Source organism: Palaemon carinicauda, chromosome 21, assembly GCF_036898095.1.
Source record: "Palaemon carinicauda isolate YSFRI2023 chromosome 21, ASM3689809v2, whole genome shotgun sequence".
Taxonomy (NCBI): domain Eukaryota; kingdom Metazoa; phylum Arthropoda; class Malacostraca; order Decapoda; family Palaemonidae; genus Palaemon; species Palaemon carinicauda.
In genome coordinates this window covers 61,587,703-61,609,569 of record NC_090745.1, presented here as the reverse complement: position 1 = coordinate 61,609,569, position 21,867 = coordinate 61,587,703, and the positions used below count along the sequence as shown (strand labels likewise).

Genomic DNA, 21,867 nt, shown 5'->3' with positions numbered 1-21,867 from the left:
TTGGCGACATCGGAAGGGATAAAGAACATCACTTATTCATGGATTTTGATATCACTCCAGGTATGTGGTATTATGAAATCACCAGACAATATTCAACCAACATATCAAAAAAGGGAGAAGAATAGGGAGCGAAAGTGAGAGAAGTATAGAGCGTTTGGGGAGGGAAAGGAGTGTGGCTTGATCGTATTCAAGAATCAGGTTTGGAGCAATGCTTTCAAAGAGAACTAGGAGAAGAAGGAGGAAAAAAAGAAAGAGAGAGAGAGAGAGAGGAGAGAGAGAGAGAGAGAGAGAGAGAGAGAGGCCGGGGAAGATGAGGGTGTGTGGCTGGGATTGTGTTCCAGAATCAGCTTCTGGAACATTGTCTTCAGACTGGAGAAGAATGAGAAGAATAGAGAGAGAAAGTGGGAGAAGGAGAAAGAGACCGGGGAAGGAGAGGGAGTGTGGCTGGGATTATATCCTAGAATCAACTTCTGGAAGAATGTCATCAGAGAGAAGGAGATTTTGGTTATAAAACATTGTTCCTAGAACAATAATTAGTAAAATTACTCCAACATAAAATGTTCTTCATAGACAATGGGATGTCTTAAAAAGGCGGTTATTGACGTATGACGTGGCTAATGTCAGGTACGGTTGTTTCCTATAAAACTTATGTACGAAGATTAATTATTGTCAAAAGATGTTTTCTTGTTTATTTTTAAAAGATCTTAGGGACTCTTCGTCTTTCAATGAGCCAGGTAAACTATTCCATAACTGTAGACCTTTAGTATTTATTTCCCTTGATCCTATATGGGTATTGGCTCTTCTGGACACTAGATTATTTGCTTGTCTTGTAGTCATCCTTGTCACCGAGTCAACGGTTCTAAAATTATAAAGCCAGTTCGGAAAAACCTGTTTTAAAACTTTAAAAACAAAAACACAGACATCAAAAGTGTACTTGTATTTCACTTTCAACCAACCCAGTTCTGGTAAAATTGGAGATATATGATCATATTTTCTCACTGTACCCATGGCCACCCGAGCCGTAAAATTTTGAGGTTTTTGTACTCGTTGCATAAGGACGTTGCTTGTTGAGCCCCATATTATATAGCAGTAATGAATTAAACTTAATACTAACGATTGCACTACGATTAGGCGAGTTTCTGGTTCGAATAAATTTCTTAGTCTATTGAGATAAATAAGTGTTCCCATAACTTTTCTGTGCAGTTCAACAATATGTTTTTCGAATGTCATATGTTTATCGAAGTGCACTCCAAGATTCTTTACGGATTCCATAGGTTCGAGGATGGCCCCATTAAAATTGATTTTGATGTTATCCCCGATTTCGGATAGATATTGCCTGGAGCCTAGGAATATACATTGGGTTTTACTTTCATTCAACAATAAGCCATTTATTTGAAAATACATCTTCACTCCAAATAAAATCTCCTCAGCTCTGCCTACTAAACCTTCCAAGTTATCAATATAGCCATCAATTAATATTTGAGTGTCATTAGCATACTGAACAATAAAACAGTCACTTAAAAAATTTCTCAGGTCATTTACATAGATGTTGAATAAAATTGGTGCTAAGATTGAACCTTGAGGTACACCAAAACCGACGTTTTTAGGGGTCGAGACAACATTTTTGAATCTGACAGATTGTACTCGATTACGTAAATAGTCTGTGAACCAGGATGGATCAATATAAAGTGTTTGACATTTACCCAGCAAAATTTCATGGTTCACACTATCAAAAGCTTTTGACAGATCTTGTCTATGTTATCGTAGATTTTATCCGATATTTTTAATAGTGCTGTTTCCGTTGATAGTTTTGGTCGAAAGCCATGTTGACTCTTAGAAATGGGGTGATTACTTTCTAAGTATTCAGTTAACTGATTTGATACTATTTTTTCTAATATTTTAGATAAGACAGGGAGAAAAGAAATTGTCCTGTAATTAGAAATATCTTTTCTATCTCCGCTTTTAAAATAAGGAACAACATGAGGATTTTTCCACGTTTCTGGGTAGATATTAATTACGATAGATGTATTAATAATTATATATATATATATATATATATATGTATATAATATATATATATATATATATATACAGAGAGAGAGAGAGAGAGAGAGAGAGAGAGAGAGAGAGAGAAAAAAAAAAACTTGAGAAGAGGAGGGAGTGTGGCTGGGAGTATTCCTGAATCAGCTTCTAGATCAATGGCTTCAGAGGGAAGGAGAAGGAGAAGAAAGCAAAAAGTATAGAGAGATAAAGAGAGAAAGAGGGAGAGAGAGACCGTGAAGGAAGAGGGAGTGTGGCTGTGAGCGTTCCAGAATCAGCTCGTGTATCAATGTCTTCAGAGAGAGAGAGAGAGAGAGAGAGAGAGAGAGAGAGAGAGAGAGAGTGTTCAAAGATCAGCTTCTGGAACAAAGTCTTTGGAAGGTAAGGAGAAGGAGAAGAAAAATAAGAATAGAGAGACAAAGAAGGGGAATGAAAGAGAGACGTGGAGGCAGAGGAGCTCTGGCTGGGATGGTGTTCTGGAAGCAGCTTTTAGAACAATGTCCTTAGAGGGAAGAATAAGGAAGAGAAGAATAGAAAGAGAAAGAGAGAAGGAGGGAGAGAGAGACCGGGAAGGAAGAGGAAGTGTTGCCGTGAGTATTCCAGAATCAGCTTCTGGAACAATGTCTTCAGAGGAAGGAAGTAGAAGGAGAAGAAGAATAATAGAGAAAGAGGAGAGGGAAAAGGGAGAGAGAGACCATGGAGGGAGAGGGAGTTTGGCTGTGAGTGTTCGAGATTCAGCTTCTGGAACAATGTCTTCAGAGGGAAGAAGAAGGATAAGAGAGTAAGAGAGTAAGAGGGAGTGAGAGACCGTGGTGGAAAAGGGAGTGTGGCTGGGAGTCTTCAAGAATCAGCTTCTGGAACAATGTAGAGGAAAGAAGAAGAAGAAAGAAGGCGAAGAATAGAGAGAGAAAGAGAGATAGAGGGAGAGAGACACGGAGGAGGATAATAATAATAATAATAATAATAATAATAATAATAATAATAATAATAATAATAATAATAATAATAATAATAATCCTTTATTTCCAATTGTACATTGGGTATTCTACATAAGTAGCCATATCAGTATAAAACATTTGAATTTAACTCATACATAAAACTTAGTATAGGTTAAGAATATCAAAATCATTAAAAATAGCAACAATATAAATACCATAGGAAACTATTTGAAACTATGTATAAAAGTAGACAGTCATAGGTAAAATGAGCTTCAAATAGAAATCCAAATAGTCATAAATTATCAATAAATAAGTATATAAAAATACGTACAGGCAATAAAATAAACTAAGACAGTTCTAAAAAAATAGGATATGTAGTAAAAATCAGATAGTCACAAGATTTCAATAAATAAGTCCCAACAAATATGTACAGACTCAGAACCCATTTTGAATTAGGATACTTGGTTTTAAAAACTACAATGTAGTATCAGTAGTAAAATACATAAAAATAAGCCAGATTAAAATCTAAGAACAAAGTACTGATGATTAAAAGAACAATTAAGACTCTGTTAAAAGTAAATTCCTTAGTTTTGACTTAAAAATAGACACAGATCCAGCTTCTTTTATTTCACGGGGCTGATTATTATACAACACTGCACCTCTGACTCTGATTTGCCGTGACCCAATACTAGTTTTATGTCTTGCAACATACAAATTATCCCTTTGGCGTGTAGTGACATTACTGAATAAAGATACAGGTGGGAAACTGTATAACCAATCTGGAATTTTATTATTTAAAGCTTTATATACCATAGTGCACATGTCAAGAGTATACTGGTCTCTTATTTTCAACCATTCCAATTCCTTTAAATGTGGAGTTACATGTTCAAACTTTCTAACGTTGCCAACAGCCACTCTTGCTGCAAAGTTCTGCAGCTTTAGTACTCTTTGTAGCTGTGATTTGTTAGTACATCCCCAAACTTTTAAGCAATATTTTATAAAACTTAAAGCTAGTGACTGGACGACTATCTTGCGAGTACTTGACTCAAAATTATCTTTTACTCTATTCAAGTATATAAGAGTACCCATTACCTTTTTATACATTTCGTCTATGTGATAGTCAAAGTTCATGTACCGATCGAAATGAACACCTAAATTTTTCACAGTCGTCATTGGCTTAATTATATTTCCATTGAAATTTATCTGTACCTCATCTCCAATATCTGACACATATTGCCTGGATCCAATAATGATAAACTGTGTCTTTTTCTCATTTAAAAGTAAGCCATTTCTCAAAAAGTAATCTTTAGCTCTGTTTAGAATGTCTTCTGCCTTACAAATCATGTCGGCTATATCCTTAATGTCACCTTCTATTAGTATTTGCGTGTCATCAGCATATTGAATTACAAAACAGCCAGGTATTGATCTCACGAGATCATTAACATATACCATAAAAAGTATAGGGCCGAGAATTGATCCCTGAGGTACTCCAAATTGAATATTTTTCTTCGATGATACAGCACCACTTACCCTGTGGACTGAAACCTATTCTCAAGGTAGCTCTTAAACCAGCTCTGATCAATATTCTTCCACGTACATTTCTCTAATAATATGGCATGATTTACGCTATCAAAAGCCTTAGATAAATCTAGTAATAAAAGTAAGGAAACTTTTTTGTTGTCTATATTTTCATAAATCTTGTCAGATAATTTTAACAGGGCTGTTTCAGTAGACAATTTTGGTCGGAATCCATGTTGGCTTAAAGATATTAGTTTATTTTCCTCTAAAAATTCAGTTTAACTGATTTGCAATAACTTTTTCAAGTACTTTCAACAGAACAGGTAGCAAGGAAATGGGACGGTAATTAGAGATATCGTCGGCATCCCCGCTTTTGAAGAGCGGAATGACATGGGGAATTTTCCATATGTCTGGATATGAATAAGTAATAATTGATGTATTGATAATTATCGTTAGGTAAAAAGCAATAACATATAAACCATCTCTAATGAAACGTAAACAAATACCATCAGATCCAAAGGCGTTAGTTTCTTTCAAATCTTTAATGACTAAGATTACCGTGTTACAGTCCACTGGCCTTTGTTTAAAACTATCGACTCTACTGTGAGGGATAATAGGGTCTGTTTCCAAAGGCATGCGGTTATGCAGTTCTTCCTGAGTTTTTTCATAGGCCTTTTTCCCCACTTCTGCAAAGAATTCGTTAAACTCTTCAGCTTTACGTTGCAAATCATCTTTGGTATCACAATACAGCTTATTCGTATCGCTGTTTATTCTATTGAAAAGCATATTATTAGTAATCTTCCACGTAGCAGCCATGTCACCTTTAGCATTTTTAAATTCTTGTTTATAGTACGGCCTTCTACTATCAGTTAACATCGAGTTTACCTTTTTCTTCAGTTCCTTGTGAGTTTCTCTAAGCTGAGTATTTTCTCTTTGATTTTTTAGCTTTTTCTTTACGTTATCTCTTACCATTATCGTCTCTTTTATAGTATCAGAAATCCAAGGGGCAGGGGGACGAGTTACTTCTCTAGTAACTACAGGTGCGCACATATCTACACAGGATGTGAAAACATTGGTTAAAATTTCTACTTGCTTACTTACGTTATCGGTACTTAAAATTTGATTCAATATGTGAACATTATTCATAAGTAGAGAGCAAAGAGTTTCTTGAGAGTAATTTTTCAAGCACCTAAAAGTTTTAAAAATAGTTTGCCTTTTCGGTTTACGAACGTTCAGCAAAGTTAAAATATTCTCGTGATCTGCTATTGAGCTAGGGGTTACCTCTGATTTTCTTATCATATATTTAGAATTTGTAATGACTAGATCGATAAGGGATGCTGAGGTAGAAGTGATTCGTGTGGGTTTATCTACAATCTGGTCAAATCTTAAGTTTTTAATTAGCTTACCCAGTTTGTTCTCCTTTTTTAACAGATCATCATTAAAATCACCGTAAATGAAAATAGGTTTATTGCGTAAAATTACTTCCTTAAAGACGTCTGAAATATAGTTAAAAGAGGTAACAGCAGCTTTAGGATGGCGGTACACGCACCCGACAATAATAGAGGGAAATTTTCGATGTTGGACGGAGACCCACTTATCTTCCACTCCCTCCTGTTTTTCGATCTCAAATTTCAGCTCGGTGACTTTCAAATAATTCCTTATATACAAACATACACCTCCACCTCGACCATGATCCTCACGATATATATTAAACTCAGGTATATGAATAAAGGTATCACTTACATAAGGATACAACCATGTCTCACTAATACATAAAATATCGATTTTTTGTTCTTCTAGCATTAACTGAATTTCAAGTATATGACCAAGTATTGATTGGGCATTTGTGTGTACAATTTTTAGAAAATCATTACATTTAGCATTCTCAATGGCACTGCCTTCTTGGCCTATGTCCTAGTAAGGGATATTTTTCTGACATTGTTTGCTTTTGTGTCCATATTCATGGCATGAGTAACACCTAACCTTATGGTCGAACCTACAGTCGGATTGGTGGTGATTAAATTCACCACATTTGTAACACCCATACCTATTTCTTTCGGTATAAGGATAATAGTAGTCGTTAACTTCTCTATTAGGTCTATCATATCCTTGTCTAGCATTTGAACTACTAAAGTGCGATTGGTCTCTACCATAACCAAGTCTACCTTGATGATAAGTATTATTCCTTGAGTGTTGATAGCTATTTCTATGTAACCTATTTTTATTCCTTCCTTCTACCTCCCGATTTATCTTAAGGTTGCTACTTTTACTCTTTACATGATTAAACCTATGGTCATTATTTTTCAGATTACATATATTTGACTTGATTTCTTTCCAATTATAACAGAGAAAGTCATTTGTGCATATAGATGAAATTGCATCTAGCAACCTAACCGCACCAATTCTATTTAGCAAATCATAGTTTTTATCATCCTGGTTTTCATAGCAATTTGTATCAATATCGCCTGTTCCAAGCTTAAAAAACCTTTGTGTCTCAATTAAAACAACACCATTTCTGTCACACCATTCTAACAATTTACAGTTATATTGATTTATTTTACTATTCAAATCATGTCTTGCTTCTAGAGCCGGAACAAGTTCACAGACCTTTACTACAATGTCTGAGGAAGAGGAAGTGTGGCTTGGATTGTTCGAGAATCTGCTTCTGGAACAATGTCTTCAGAAAGATGAACGAGAAAAAGGCGAAGGATAAGGAGAGAACGATCGAAAGAATGACACAGAGACCGGGGGGGGGGGGGGGGGCAGTAACTGTGGCTGGGATTGTGTTCCAGAGTCAGCTGCTGGAACAATGTTTTCAGAGGGAAGAAGAGAGTTGAGAGGAATGGAAAAAGAAAAATAGAAAGCGGGGGAAATTGACCGGAGAGGAAGAGGGAGTGTGACTGGCAGTGTTCCAGGATCAGCTTTTGGAGCAATGTCTTCCTGGGGAAGGAAAAGTAGAAGGAGAAAAATAGAGATAAAATGGGAGAAGAAGAGAGAGACTGGGGAGGGAGAGGGAGTATATCTTGGACTGTTGTCCATAATCATCTTCTAGAACAATGTTATCTGAATTAAGGAGAAGGAGAAAAAGGAGTAGAATTGAAACAGTTATAGAGAAAGAGTGAGTGAGAGAAAGTGGGAAGAGGAGGGAGTGGAGCTGGCATGGTTCCAGAGTCAGATTCTATAACAATGTCTTCAGAGGGAAGAAGAAAGGTTAATAGGGTGAAGAATAGAGAGAACAAGTGAGAGAAGGAAAGCGACAAACCGGGAAGGGAAAGGATATTGAGGCAGGGATTGTGTTCCAGAATCAGTTTCTGGAATAATGTCCTTAGAGAGAAAAAGAATGAGTAGAAGGAGAAGAATAGAAAGAGAAAGTGAGAGAAGGAGAGAGAGACCGGGTAGGAAGAGGGAGTGTGTCTGGTATTGTGTTCTAGAATTCGCTTCTAGAACAATGTCTTCAGAGGAAAGAAACAGGAGGAGAAATAAAGAGATAGGAAGTCAAAGAAGGAGAGAGAGACCAGGGAATGAGAGGGAGTGTGGCTATGATTGTATTCCAGAATCAGCTTCTAGAACAATGTCTTCAGAGGGAAATAGAAGGAGAAGAAGGCGAAAAATAGAGAGAGAGAAAGAGAGAAAACGGGAATGAGAGACGAGGGAGGAAGAGGGAGTGTGGCTGGGAGTGTTCCGGAATCAGCATCTGAAAGAATGACTTCAGAGGGAAAAAGGAGCAGAAGAAGGCTAAGAATTGAGAAAGAAAGAAAAAGGGAGAGAGAGAGACCGGGGAGGAAGAAGGAGTGTGGCTGGGAGTGTTCCAGTATCAACTTCTGGAACAATGTTTTCAGAGGGAAAGAGAAGGGGGAGAAAATTAAGAATAGAGAGAAAAGGTAAGAGAAGAAACGACAGACAGGGAGGAAGAGTGGATTGGGGCTGGGAGTGTGTTTTGGAATCAGTTTTTAGAACAATGTCTTCAGAGGAAAATAGAAGGAGAAGAAGGCGAAAAATAGAGAGGGAGAAAGAGAGAAAACGGGAATGAGAGACGAGGCAGGAAGAGGGAGTGTGGCTGGTAGTGTTCCGGAATCAGTATCTGAAAGAATGACTTCAGAGGGAAAAAGGAACAGAAGAAGGCTAAGAATAGAGAAAGAGAGAAAAAGGGAGAGAGAGACCGGGGAGGAAGAAGGAGTGTGGCTGGGAGTGTTCCAGTATCAACTTCTGGAACAATGTTTTCAGAGGGAAAGAGAAGGGGGAGAAAATTAAGGATAGAGAGAAAAGGTAAGAGAAGGAACGACAGACAGGGAGGAAGAGTGGATTTTGGCTGGGAGTGTGTTTTGGAATCAGTTTTTAGAACAAGGTCTTCAGAGGGGAAAAGAAGGAAGAGAAGAATAGAGAGAGAAAGAGAGAAAGAGGGAGGGCAAGAACTAGTAGGAAGAGGGAGTGGGGTTGGGAGTGTTCCAGAATCAGCTTCTGATACAATGTCTTCAGAGAGAAGAAGGAAAATAATGCAAAGAATACAGAGACAAAGAGAGAAAAGGGGAGAGAGAGAGACCTGGGAAGGAGAGGAAGTGTGGCTTGGATTGTGTTCCAGATTCAGCTTCTGGAACAATGTCTCCCGAGGGAAGAAGAAGGAGGAGAAGAATGTAGAAAGAGAGAGAGAGTAAGGGGGTGAGAGAGACATGGAAGGGAGAAGGAATGTGGCTGGGATTTTATTCCAGAATCACCTTCTTGAACAATGACTTCAGATGGAAGAAGAAGGAGAGGAAATAGAAGAATAGAGGGAGATAGTGAGAGAAGGAGAGATAGGCCAGTGAGGGAGAGAAAGTGTAGCTGGGATTCTGTTCTAGAATCAGCTTCTGGAACAATGTCTTCAGTGGGAAGAAGAAGGATAAGAAGTGGAAGAACAGAGTGAGAAAGTGAAAAAAGTAGAGAGAGAGAGATTGGGGAGGGTGGGGGAGTGTATGTTTTCCAGAATGAGCTTCTAGAACAATATTTTCAGAGGGAATGAGAAGGTGAAAAGGAGAAGAATAATAGAGAGAGCCAGTGAGAAAGTGAGAGAGAAACTTAGGAAAAGAAGCAAGTGTGGCTGAGAGTGTTCCAGAATCAACTTCTAAAATAATGTCATCAGAGTGAAGGAGAAGGAGAATAAGAAAAAGAATAAAGAGAGCAAGTGAGAGAATGAGAAAGAGACGGGGAAGGTACAGGGAGTATGACTGGGATTGTTTTTCAAGATCAGCTTCTAGAATAATGTCTTCAGAGGAAAGAAAAATGATTAAGTGGAGAAGAATAGAGAGAGAAAATGAGAGAAGGAAAGAGAGACCGGGGAAAGAAAGGGATTGTGGCTGGGACTGTGATTAGAATCAACTTCTAGAACAATATCTTCAGAGGGAAGAAAAAGGTAAAGGAGACATGGAGAGAGAGAGAGAGAGAGAGAGAGAGAGAGAGAGAGAGAGAGAGAGAGAGAGAGAGAGAGAGAGAGAGACTGGGGAGGGAGACGTACTATCGCTGGGATTGTATTCCATAATCAGCTTCTGGAACATTATCTTCAGAGGGAAGCTTTCTTCACTCCATCCATCCACCCAAACCTTGGCCTTCCTCTTGTACTTCTCCCATCAACTCTTGCATTCATCACCTTCTTTAGCAGATAGTCATTTTCCATTCTCTCAACATGGCCAAACCACCTCAACACATTCATATCCACTCTAGCTGCTAACTCATTTCTTACACCCGTTCTCACTCTCACCACTTCATTCCTAACCCTATCTACTCGAGATACACCAGCCATACTCCTTAGACACTTCATCTCAAACACATTCTATTTCTGTCTCTCCGTCACTTTCATTCCCCACAACTCCGATCCATAAATCACAGTTGGTACAATCACTTTCTCATATAGAACTCTTTTTACATTCATGCCCGACCCTCTATTTTTTACTACTCCCTTAACTGCCCCCAACACTTTGCAACCTTCATTCACTCTCTGACGTACATCTGCTCCCACTCCACCATTCGCTGCAACAACAGGCCCCAAGTACTTAAACTGATCCACTTCCTCAAGTAACTCTCCATTCAACATGACATTCAACCTTGCACCATTTCCCTTCTCGTACATCTCATAACCTTACTCTTACCCACATTAACTCTCAACTTCCTTCTCTCACACACTCTTCCAAATTCTGTCACTAATCGGCCAAGCTTCTCTTCTGTGTCTGCAACCAGTACAGTATCATCCGCAAACAACAACTGATTTACCTCCCATTCATGGTCATTCTCGTCTACCAGTTTTAATCCTCGTCCAAGCACTCTAGCATTCACCTCTCTCACCACTCCATCATCATACAAGTTAAACAACCACGGTGACATCACACATCCCTGTCTAAGCCCCACTCTCACCGGAAACCAATCACTCACTTCATTTCCTATCCTAACACATGCTTTACTACCTTTGTAGAAACTTTTCACTGCTTGCAACAACTTTCCACCAACTCCATATAACCTCATCACATTCCACATTGCTTCCTATCAACTCTATCATACGCTTTCTCCAGATCCATAAACGCAACATACACCTCCTTACCTTTTGCTAAATATTTCTCGCATATCTGCCCCACTGTAAAAATCTGATTCATACAACCCCTACCTCTTCTAAAACCACCCTGTATTTTTTAAGATTGCATTCTCTGTTTTATCCTTGATCCTAATTATTACTCTACCATACACTTTTCCTACTACGCTTAACAAACTAATACCTCTTGAATTACAACACTCATGCACATCTCCCTTACCCTTATATAGTGGTACAATACATGCACAAACCCAATCTACTGGTACCATTAACAACACAAAACACATATTAAACAATCTCACCAACCATTCAAGTACAGTCACACCCCCTTCCATCAACATCTCAGCTCTCACACCATCCATACCAGACGCTTTTCCTACTCTCGTTTCATCTAGTGCTCTCCTCACTTCATCTATTATAATCTCTCTCTCATTCTCATCTCCCATCACTGGCACCTCAACACCTGGAACAGCAATTATATCTGCCTCCATATTATCCTCAATATTCAGTAAACTTTCAAAATATTCCGCCCATCTTTGCCTTGTCTCCTCTCCTTTTAACAACCTCCCATTTCCATCTTTCACTGTCTCTTCAATTCTTGAGCCAGCCTTCCTTACTCTCTTCACTTCTTTCCAAAACTTCTTCTTATTCTCTTCATATGAATGACCCAATCCCTGACCCCACCTCAGGTCAGCTGCCCTCTTTGCCTCACGTACCTTGCGCTTTTCTCTTTGTATTTTTCATACTTCTCTACACTATTACTCTGCAGCCATTCTTCAAAATCCCTCTTTTTCTCTTCCACTTTTACCTTCACTCCTTCATTCCACCATTCACTGCCCCTCCTCATGCTGCCTCCAACAACCTTCTTGCCACACACATCACTTGCAATCCCAACAAAATTTTCTTTTACTAACTTCCACTCTTCCTCTAAATTGCCAGTTTCTCTTACTTTCACTTCGTCATATGTCATTTTCAACCTTTCCTGATATTTACTTTTTACCCCCGGTTTTATTAGCTCTTCAACCCTCACTAGCTGCCTTTTACATTCACCTACTCTATTCCCCCACTCTTTTGCTACAACTAATTTTCCTTCCACCAAAAAATGATCAGACATACCGTTAGCCATACCCCTAAACACGTGCACGTCTTTCAATCTTCCAAACATTCTTTTAGTTATCAACACATAATCCATTAATGCCCTTTCTACTACTCTTCCATTTGCCACTCTTACCCATGTATACTTATTTTTATCTTTCTTTTTGAAAAAGCTATTACTTATCACCATCTCTTGCTCAACACACATATCCACCAGGCTCTCACCACTCTCATTTTCACCTGGTACGCCATACTTCCCAATGACACCTTCTACCTCTCCATCGCCCACTCTAGCATTTAAATCACCCATGACAACTGCATAATTCCTTCTACTCCGTCCTTCTACACACCTAGTTAATTCATTCCAGAACTCATTCCGCTCTTCTTCACTTTTCTCACTAGGCTACCTGGCCTATACGCACTGACAAACGCCCAACATTCCCTACCCAACCTAACCCTCACCCACATTAATCTAGATGATATCTCCTTCCATTCCACTACTTTACCTGTCATCCATTCACTCAGCAATAAAACCACACTCTCTCTCGCTCTTCCCCTTTCAATCCCAGACACTCTACCAGACATTTCACCAAACATCTCTTCACCCTTTGCTTTTATCTTCGTCTCACACAAGGCCAATACATCCATCCTTCTATTCCTAAACATACTTCCAATTTCACATCTTTTACTCTCTATCGTACTACATCCACGCACATTCAAACACCCCAAAACTAGAGTGCGGGGAACAGTCACTCTCCCCCCAGCTCCATCTCTTTGTTGCTGTCTCACAGGATGTAGATACAGGAGAGGGGGTTCCCAGCCCCCTCGTCCCGTCCCTTTTAGTCGCCTCTTACGACACGCAGGGATAACGTTGGCGCTATTCTAATTTGTTTATGCCCCCGCGGCCACAGCGGGCATAATAATGATAATAATAATAATAATAATAATAATAATAATAATAATAATAATAATAATAATAATAACCTTTATTCCATTAATACATTGGGTTTTTTATTTACATCAGGTCATCAACCTAGGTTAGAAGGCATACATTAAAGCTATTAAAACAATAAAATCATAGTATACTATCACAATATACACACATACATACATAAATATATCTTTATATACATACCCACATATACACATATACACATACACACATACACACACACACACACACACACATATATATATATATATATATATATATATATATATATATATATATATATATATATATATATATATATATATATATTGAATTAAGAACATTGTAATTTTGGTTATAAACCATTGTTCCTAGAACAATAATTAGTCAAATTACTCCAACATAAAATGTTCTTCATAGATAATGGTATGTCTTAAAAAGCAGTTATTGACGTGAGACAGGGCTAATGTCAGGTACGGTTGTTTCCTATAAAACTTATGTACGAAGATTAATTATTGTTAAAAGATGTTTTCTTAGTTTATTTTTAAAAGATCTTAGGGATCTTTCGTCTTTCAATGAGCCAGGTAAACTATTCCATAACTGTGGACCTTTAGTATCTATTTCCCTTGATCCTATATGGGTATTGGCTCTTCTGGACACTAGATTATTTGCTTGTCTTGTAGTCATCCCTGTCACCGAGTCAACGGTTCTAAAATTATAAAGCCAGTTCGGAAAAACCTGTTTTAAAACTTTAAAAACAAAAACACAGACATCAAAAGTGTACTTGTTTTTCACTTTCAACCAACCCAGTTCTGGTAAAATTGGAGATATATGATCATATTTTCTCACTGTACCCATGGCCACCCGAGCCGTAAAATTTTGAGGTTTTTGTACTCGTTGCATAAGGACGTTGCTTGTTGAGCCCCATATTATATAGCAGTAATGAATTAAACTTAATACTAACAATTGCACTACGATTAGGCGAGTTTCTGGTTCGAATAAATTTCTTAGTCTATTGAGATAAATAAGTGTTCCCATAACTTTTCTGTGCAGTTCAACAATATGTTTTTCGAATGTCATATGTTTATCGAAGTGCACTCCAAGATTCTTTACGGATTCCATAGGTTCGAGAATGGCCCCATTAAAATTGAGTTTGATGTTATCCCCGATTTCGGATAGATATTGCCTGGAGCCTAGGAATATACATTGGGTTTTACTTTCATTCAACAATAAGCCATTTATTTGAAAATGCATCTTCACTCTATATAAAATCTCCTCAGCTCTGCGTACTAAATCTTCCAAGTTATCGATATAGCCATCAATTATTATTTGAGTGTCATCAGCATACTGAACAATGAAACAGTCACTTAAAAAATTTCTCAGATCATTTACATAGATGTTGAAAAAAATTGGTGCTAAGATTGAACCTTGAGGTACACCAAACCGACGTTTTTAGGGGTCGAGAAAACATTTTTTAATCTGACAGATTGTACTCGATTACGTAAATAGTCTGTGAACCAGGATGGATCAATATAAAGTGTTTTACATTTACCCAGCAAAATTTCATGGTTCACACTATCAAAGGCTTTTGACAGATCGAGAAGTAGTAAAAGGGAAATTTCTTCTTGTGTATGTTATCGTAGATTTTATCCGATATTTTTAACAGTGCTGTTTCCGTTGATAGTTTTGGTCGAAAGCCATGTTGACTCTTAGAAATGGGGTGATTACTTTCTAAGTATTCAGTTAACTGATTTGATACTATTTTTTTCTAATATTTTAGATAAGACAGGGAGAAAAGAAATTGGCCTGTAATTAGAAATTTCGTCTCTTCTCCGCTTTTGAAATAAGGAACAACATCGGGATTTTTCCACGTTTCTGGGTAGATATTAGTTACGATAGATGTATTAATAATTATAGTAATGTAAAATAAAATTATTTATAGAGTATCTTTTATAAAACGTAGCGTTATGCCCCCGGATCCGTACGCATTTGACTCTTTGAGGGAACTAATGAATAGAATGACAGTATCGCAGTCAACAGGTCACGGTTTAATAGAATATAACTGATTGTTTGGGAATGTATTTATTTCATCAGTTTCTGCACTTCTATTATTCCTGGCCAGTTCTTCTTGCGTTCTTTCTCCCTACATTTGCAAAATACTCATTATCTTTTTCTGCCTTGTCAGTTAAATCTTCATTTTCTATTTGAGATTCTTTGTTAGTGTTATTGGGCAGAATTGAGCGCACTATTTTCCAGGAAGTACGTAAGTAATTCTTATTACTTTTAAGTTCGTTCCTGTACTGTTGTTTCATACTGTTATCCATTTCAATTTTTACTTCCTTCTTTTTCTCTTTAAAATTATTTCTCAATATTGTATTATTCCAATCCTTCTTGATATCGTTTTGTAATTTATCTCTTATTATTATATTTTGTTTGTTGTTATTAGTTATCCTGGGTTTAGGGGGGGGGGTGTTGATTGCTTTCGTTACTATTGGAGCATATTTATCAATACATTTGGTTAAAACATTCGTTAAAATTTTTACTTGAGAACTTACATTATGAGTGTTTAAAATACCATTCAAAGTGGGTGTTTCTTTCATCACCAAATTACAAATACTCACTTGAGAATAATTCTTATGACATCGGAAAGTTTTATGAATGGGTTGTTTCTTAGGTTTACGTAAATTTAAGGTAACTATGATAGCTTCGTGGTCGCCTACTGGGCTTGGAATAACGTCCGAATCGAGTACCATTTCCTTATTATTAGTAATTAGTAAATCTATCAACGTTGCTGAGTCTGAAGTTTCTCTGGTTGATTTTGTAATGAGTTGGTGTAACTTTAGGTTATTTACAACTTTATTCATTTTGTTGTCTGTTTTGAGCAAGTCGTCGTTAAAATCTCCAAGTATAAAAATAGGCTTGTTTCGTAAAATTACCTTTTTAAAAGAAGCTCAAATATAATTAAAAGATGAAACAGTTGCTTTTGGGTGACGATATATACAACCTAAAATAATTGACGGTAATTTATGGTGTTGTACTGATAACCATGTAGCTTCAATGGCCTCCTGTTTTTCAATGCAATTATTTATTACATTTACCTTTAAATAATCTTTGACATATATGCAAACTCCACCCCCTCGGCCATGATCATGTCGATAAAGTTGACAAGAGGGAATATTAATATATGCATCATTCATTTAAGGATATAGCCACGTTTCACTCACACATAAAATATCAAAATTGTCTTTTTCTAATAAAAGTTCAATTACATGTTTATTGCTTAAAAGTGATAGTGCATTAATATATATAATAGTTATAAAATTACAGCGATTGGTAGACCTAAACTCTTCGGCACTATCATCTTAGCCATCTTTCTAGTTCTTTTGCAAAATACTACATAATTTGCTCTTATGACCATATTCATGGCAGTAATTACATTTTAGTTTATGGTCGTAGCTACAATTTGAGAGAGAGAGAGAGAGAGAGAGAGAGAGAGAGAGAGAGAGAGAGAGAGAGAGAGAGAGAGAGAGAGAGAGGTAATGTTGTAAGAGTCTTCCTAAATCAGCTTCTGGAACAATGTCTTCAGAAAAAAATTAAACTGAAGAAACAAAAAATAGAGAATGAGAGAAATAGAGAGACAGAGGGAGACCGAGGAGGAAGAGGCGGTCTGGCTGGGACTGTTCCAGAATCATCTGCTGGAACAATGTCTTCAGAAGGAAGGAGACTGAGAATAAGAAGAATAGAGAGAAAAAGTGAGGGAAGGAAAGGGAGATGGGGAGGGGGAGGGAGAGTGGCTTTCTGAGGGAAAAAGAAAGAGGAGAAGAATAGAAAGAGAAAGAGAGAAAGGGGAAGGGAGAGACCGGGGATGAAGAGGGAGTGTCTTTGAGTTTCCCAGAAACAGCTTCCGGATCAATGTCTTCAGAGGGAAGAAGAGGGAGAAGGAGAAGAATAGAGAGAGAGAGAGAGAGAGAGAGAGAGAGAGAGAGAGAGAGAGAGAGAGAGAGAGAGAGAGAGAGAGAGAGAGAAGAAAAAAAATGGGAAAAAGGAGAGAGATACCAGGGAGGAAGAGGGAGTGTGGATGGAATGTCCCAGAATTAGCTTCTGGAATAATGTCTTCTGAGGGAATAAGAAGAAGAAAAAGGCGAAGAATAGAGAAAGAGAATAAGAGGAGAGAGACACTGTGGAGGAAAATAAAGTGTGGCTGGGAGTTTTCCAAAATCAGCTTCCGGAACAATATCCTCAGAGGGAAGGAAAAGGAAAAGAAGGAGAAGAATAGAGAGAGAAAGAGTGAGATGGAGAGAGAGACCAAGGAAGGAAAGGGAGTATGAATGGGATTATGTTCTAGAATCAACTTATAGAACACTGTCTTCAGAGTGGAAAAGAAACAGACGAAAGAGAAATATAGAGAAAAAAGAGAGAAAGCTGTAGAGAGAGAGACTGGCGAGGAAGAGGGAGTATGGTTGGGATTGTGTTCCAGAATCAGCTTATAGAGCAATGTCTTCAGAAGAAAGAAGAAGAAGCAGGAGAAAAATAGAGAGAGAAAGTGAGAGGAGGGGATATAGACAGGGCAGGGGGAGAGAGCGTGGCTGGGATTTTGTTTGAGAATCAGCTTTTAGAACAATCTCTGCAGAGGGAAGATGAAGGAGAAGAACGAGAAGAATAGAGTGAGAAAGAATGAAAAGGAGAGAGAGACCGGGGAGGGAAACGGAGTGTGGCTGAGATTGTGTTCCAGAATCAGCTTCTAGAACAATGTTTTCAGAGGGAAGGAGAGAGTAGCATGAGAAGAATAGAGAGAGAAAGTGAGAGAAGGAGAGATATATTAGTGTGCTACTGTTATTAACACACATTGAGTATGTGTTGTTTGAGATGTTGAGTCTTGAAATAAAATCCAGCATTGTAACTTTAAAATGGTTTATTCTCTAAAAACAACAGTGTTAAACATCTCCATCACAGGAGTGTAGCTGGTTTGGTCGGATGACCAATTCAGGTGAAGTATAGATATGAACTGCTTAAATTATCGATATCACAGATATCGTATGTTTAGTTGTCTCAGCATTTAAACACAATATGTAAACTTTACATTCGTCTAGGAAGACACCTGCATCCGGTGACGACACAATCTTTCACACGGTATGAATTTGTGTTGATGCTTCAGAAAAATGTTACATTGCTGAGGGATGCAAAATACATCCTGTTATGATTTTATCTGACTACATCAAATCTCACGCTAGCATCTTCATCCACAATGACATATTACGTCATGTGTTTTAAACATGTAATAACTAACTATTATATTAGCTCGGCCAGCTATCTCAGTTTTTTTTCTAAAAATTTAACAACACGCCAAAATATGTTTACTAGGTGTGACTGGATATATGTATTATTCTTTGTTTAACTTTAGCCATAAGCAAATGAGGACGAATGTCCAAATAGGCACTTAAAAAAAAAAAAACAATAACAATAATGCATATGAAAAGATATTACCAAAGCAAAGATAAAAAATGTATGATAAATACAGATCACATATATGGTACATTGTTAGCAAATGATTATATGGTACCAAAAAAAAAATACTGATATACATATGATTCGGTAACTTGTTAAAGAATAATTGTTACCTTTGTCAGAAACATAGATTAACACAATACGGTAATTAATAAAAATATTTGTTACCTTGGTAAAGATTCAATTTTAGTGCACAAACACGAATTCATGGTACGTACAAGTACCACGGTTTCGTACATATATATATATATAATTATATATAGGGCTGATATATTTTATTATATGCCCATAGATTCTGTTATTTTTTTTTCTCTTTTCTTTTAACATTCCGGCTTATATATTCTATTAGATGCCGAGAGAAAAAAATTATTTATTTTTTTTTAAATGTTTTTTAAATGTATTTTTAACAATGCAAATGTTCTATAATTTCTTCAATTACATATTACTAGCGTACTAACTGCTTTTCGTACACACACTATTTCCAGACCATTTTACTCCTTTAGCCAATGAGGTGGCCACTTCAAACGGCTTTAAACTGAATTAAATAAGGAGTTTTGTCTGGACATGGCGAAACGTTCTGTTTTAGCTGCCAACTGTTCCGTAACCTACGCCAAACAAGGATGTTCACGGCGATAAATATCATCACCGTCACACTTAATCCTGCTAGTAGTATGGGGTGAAGAAATTCCTTATAAGTCGGCGACAGGTGGTCCATCTCGGTCAATTTCATCAACCGCTTGGCTACCTGTTTGTTGTATGGGAGAGGTAGTGATGGCATTGTAGACGTCCACGTGAAGTTTGCGAAGTAGGCTCGTTCTCTGATGATAGTCCTTACCCCGGTCACCATGGAATTAGGGGAAGTCCCAATACAACCATCTGCTGCAACAAAGATGTTTGCAAAGGACGTGGATCCGTCCGGGCATGATACATTGAAGCCGGACTTGTCGTATCGTATCCACGAGCCATTGTTCAGTCTGCAATTGAACTCATTATTGTCAAAGGGATAAAGCTTATCCAGACAATTTTCACTTGCATGGGAGAGAGCACCGTCTAGCACTATACCTAACTCGCATGAATCCATTAAGTTTTTATGGAATTCAAATGAGTCAGCTGTACATATTTTTCTATCTATTGCGACTGAACAGTGAGTTAATTGATTTAAGTCTTTAATGACCGTATATGTTTCCTTGTCTGGGGAAATCAATAAGTGTCCTGTCAAACTGGATATTACTGGGTTTGAGTGATTCGTCATGAAAGTCGGAAATGGTGATATCCTGTAGGATTGCCAGGCATCAGAAGAATCAAAGGGAAATGTAATCATAATCTTGTTATTTTCAACGCTTACTGTAATTAGGCTGTAATAAAATTCTAACCTACGTTCGCCTAACAAAGGAACATAACCTAGTTTATCCCTTCCGTTCTCCAGAACTAACTTTAAGTATTCTATAGGCAACAAATGGGGCGACAGTACACCTTTAGTTGCTAACGTGATAGCTTCTACATAATCCTTGGATTTCTCAATGAAATGTGCAATTCTGTTATGTATGTGATCTATCTTTGAATCATAATACGTTAACGTTGCCAACAAATGCTGTACTTCCATAATCGGACTGATATTACTGGAATGTTCATTTACTAAATCCATAATTTGATTGATTGAAGCTAACTGATTTCTTAGTTCTGACATAATCAATTCATCTTCATGAGTCAAGAACTCAATTTTCTTATTTTGATTACTAATCTTAAGATGATTGGAAATTCCTAAACCTAAACTTGCAATAGACCCAAAGATGTTTAATGCAGCAAAAATAAACGGATTTCGTCTTTCTTTATGTTCGTGTCCTACAGTCCACATCAAAAGGTCACAAGCCTTTGCAAGTCATCAGATAGCATCTCTGCAACTTTTAGTGTCGATCCAAGCGAACTCTCTGTAGTCAAATGAAAATGTCTTCTATGCAACTCATCTAATGAGACAGCAAACCTTGAGATGGCGCTTTTTAAGCTAGTGACATCATTCTCTGGAAGAAAAAATTGCTTGCATATTCACTTCGACAACTACGTTGCTTGATGTAATAAAAACATCTTCTTGTCTTTCAACTATAGTGCCATATTTAAAATCTATACTTTTAGTTTTAGAGCTCGTCCCACACGAGAAAAATGTCTGAGCGAACAATATCACTCCCAACAACAAAAAATTCATCTTGGAAACCTGTAACGAGAAAAATATATGTAATTACTCCTGTATTAAGAAGAAAACTTTTAATCACACAAATAAAAATTTTTCCCTCACTTCTTTCCCTCTTTTTATTTTATTTTTTTTTTCTTATGTGAGCCAATGGTACTATTCTCTCATCCATGGGATGGGATACGTTTCGAACTCTAAACCTATTGGCCGTTAATGTTTCCAAAATGTTAAATGGGCCTTCAAACTTAGGTGTTAGTTTATAATTGAGTCCTTTACGTACATTTATCTGTATATATACATTATCACCCACGGTATATGTTTTAGTTGGCTTCACTATTTTATCATGATTCCTTTTCATTATGATTTGTGATTCTTCTAAATTCTCACGAAGGATATCATATCGACTTTTGCTTGCATTTATACATTCTTTTAAAGGATTTGATAGATTAGTTGTAGGCGTTAATACATGGAAAGGCGTTCTAATGGGGTACCATACAATGCTTCATGCGGTGACATTTTAATTGATATATGATATGAATGATTCAGAGTACTCAGTGCCGCAGGTATTGCAATATCCCAGTTGGGGTCTGATCCCCCTAGTGTTACTCTTAATATATTTAAAACCTTCCTATTTGCTCTTTCCACTAGCCCATTCGACTCTGGGTGATATATCATGGTATTTATTTTCTTTATGCTAAGGAATTCACACAATGAGGTAAGAAAGTGATTATTAAATTCACCACCCGAGTCTGAGATTATCATGTGTGGAATTCCATGTTTACAAATGTAACACTCGTAAAACTTCCTAGCGCATTCAATCCCAGTTTTAGTTTTAAGCGCTATTAGTTCTGTATATCGAGTTAAACCATCTATGATTACTAAAAGGTGCTTATTTCCTCTGTCTGACTCGTAAAATCCTGTTAACAAATCTAAATGTATTCTTTCAAAGGGTTGATTGGGCACGGGATAAGCCCCTAGGCTGACAGGTGTTTTCGTATGACCTTTGTTTTCCTGACATGTGCGACAATTAGCTATGTGTCTTTTTATATCTGTAAGCATCGTATGCCAATAAAACAATGATTTGGCTTTCTGTGACATTAAT

The 21,867-nt window shown here is 37.2% G+C and overlaps 1 pseudogene; it reads right to left on the bottom strand.

Moving 5' to 3' along the window:
- LOC137614929 (uncharacterized) overlaps window positions 1–21,867 on the bottom strand; it is an 84,391-nt pseudogene that overhangs the window by 13,591 nt on the left and 48,933 nt on the right.